General features: G+C 32.7%; 1 non-coding gene across 1 annotated transcript; it reads left to right on the top strand.

Annotated features, from left to right (window-relative positions):
- Positions 1-1,229: 1,229 nt before the first annotated feature.
- Trnal-uag (transfer RNA leucine (anticodon UAG)) lies at positions 1,230-1,309 on the top strand. Its single transcript has one exon. It is a non-coding gene; the product is annotated as a tRNA-Leu (tRNA).
- Positions 1,310-2,678: the final 1,369 nt, after the last annotated feature.

Raw genomic sequence — 2,678 nt, 5'->3', positions numbered from 1 at the left:
ATGGTAACGCAATATTTTGTTTATTCATGGAAGTGGTCTAGGCTAACTAGATATCAATACATCCTCGTATTTCAAATTAAAATTCTTGATAGCTGTCTAGACATCTAGACATTATTCATATTTTTACTATTAATTGTGTGAGAATATGCCAATAACCACTTTGAAATCCTGATATTCAACATCAGGCTCATACTGGAATGCTAGTCGAAGAAATAAATCTGATTTAAATGCTCGAAGAACTTGTTGGCATTGTTAGTCAATTCCTCTACATCTGTTTACTATGAATACGCGCGTTTCTCTTCGTTCTAATTGTCTTTGCTGATCTCGGTCATCTCGTACCTCTTGCGATTGTGATTCGCGTAATTATGCCGTGTTCACACGCACATCTGCATTGTTTTGTTGGATTTGTTTGCCTTATCTTAGAGCTCTTATATGAATGAGATTTGATGGTTCGAGGACTCAAATCGGTCTCTTTACGTCTTGCTGGCATTGCTGACTGTACCTATAATCTGTAAATAAATCAAGTTAAAATACTTATTTGTGAAAAATACTGAATATTGTATTCGTTTACTTATTATTTGATTTACCTTTCCCAATCATAGAACACGTTGAAATGTTAGAGGAAGCTCACAACACGTGTTTATTTACATGAGAGTAAAAACTATCTAAGTAAAAATCGTTATGGAAAAATAAATGTTGTCCGATTTCGAGACCTAACCGATATGCACAAAAAATTTCATGAGAATCAAGCCGCTTCGAAGAAGTTTAACTACAAACATGAGAATTTTATATATTAGATATAAGCTCTGATTCCGCAAATTTGAATGCCTATAAGTGAGAAACCTCAACAAACTTTCATTCAGGGTCCATCTATGGCAAGCCACATCCCTGGATTTCATGTGTATAAGCTGCTTAAGATTTAATGACCCAAACAATAAAAGAAGCATCCAGTGAATAAACAAAAAACTTACATTTCTTTATAAATAATTCAACAAAATTAGACTATAATGCGTACGTTGTACGTTAATAACTGTGCGGTTGACCCGTTACACAAATTAAAAAATAAAATGAGTTTTTCTGTTCCCTGTTCAAATTTAAAAAAAGAAAAACGTAAGCAAGTTGCGTAAGAAAAGAGTATAACAAAAACTTTTAGTATTTATATTTAATACAATCATATGAAATATGTGATTATTACCTCAAGGTATAATATTGAATTATTAAATTATAACGGCAGCGTGGCCGAGCGGTCTAAGGCGCTGGTTTTAGGCACCAGTCCGAAAGGGCGTGGGTTCGAATCCCACCGCTGTCAATTTTTTTTATATTTTATTATATATAAATTTTTATATATCATTGATGATATATTCCTATTTATGTACTATTTTACGCATTTCGATGTGAATTTGTAATTCTTCGTATACCCATGTGTAACATGTAGTGCCACCTATATGTTGAATATCAAAATAGATGCCATAAAGTTTGAGTTTTCGATTTGTAGAGGTTAATATTCATTCTTACTAATATTGAGTTGGAAAAGTGAAATAAATGAAAGTCTATGCTACAGAGGTGATAAACATATATATTAAAAAAATTGATGATTTCCATTCCGAGTCCGTTCAGGCGTTCTACCCAACCGATTTGATAATTTTTTTTTTCAATGAAAGGTATTGATGCACAGATCAGCCATCAACCATCGGATTTCATCTAATTTTCACCATTCTCAAGTTATACTCAAATGCGATTTCTCCCTGTACATTACTTATGGGAGTTTTTCACATACACACGTTCTATCCTCAATATCTCAGGTTCTATTCAAGATAGAGACTTCGTTTTGGTTTAAGAACACTCGCTGAAACTTTCTTTTGAGTTTTTGAACACTTAAATCGGTTGAGTTGGCGCGGACATTCAATGTAGAGTTATGGATTTTTGTAGGTTTTTGGCAATTTTTCTACATTCAAAGATCTATATCTCAGGTTCTAATATAGCTACAGAGTTCATTCTTTTCTATTATAATGATTTGTGATACTTATTTAATGGATTCGATGCGAGCGAAGCCGCGAGTAAAAGCTAGTATTTATTTATTACATACTCAAAATAAAAAAATATAGGGTAAGAAACATTCTGCTCAAATTCTGCTATTGCTACCAATGTTGCCCTCTAGTGACCAGTATCTACAATTATGCCTATTCACTTTTCCATTAATACAAAAAGTTCGCAAAACATAACATTACTCAAAAAATTTGGAACGTTTCGATTGTAACATTTTTTCATCATTAGCTCTACAAACATTTCACGTATATCAAAATCGTCATCTGACAACTCTGGAACTAACGTTACTTTGTATTGATAGAATTTATTATCACGTAAAATCAGCATTACAGATGTTTGGGAAATATCAAGTTCCCTTGATATTTTTCTGATACTCAAGTGTAGATCGTCTTCTAACAGGTCACAAACATCTGAGGATTGGCTGTATGCATTTTTTCTGCGTTCTGATTTGGATAAATCTTTTACTGAACCTGTTTCGTTAAGCTTTTTTACTAATTCACTGACAGTAGATTTTGTTATAGGATTTCGGTTAGGATATTGAAGATGTTACACATTTCTTTTCGATTTCTACATCTATCCGGTCTTTCCAGATAAACGATTGAAACGTCAAATTTGTTATTGTAGCTGTTATA

Source organism: Diorhabda sublineata, chromosome 2 (assembly GCF_026230105.1).
Source record: "Diorhabda sublineata isolate icDioSubl1.1 chromosome 2, icDioSubl1.1, whole genome shotgun sequence".
Taxonomy (NCBI): Eukaryota; Metazoa; Arthropoda; class Insecta; order Coleoptera; family Chrysomelidae; genus Diorhabda; species Diorhabda sublineata.
Note: the sequence above shows the minus strand (reverse complement) of the source record. Positions and strands in the feature narration are given on the sequence as shown.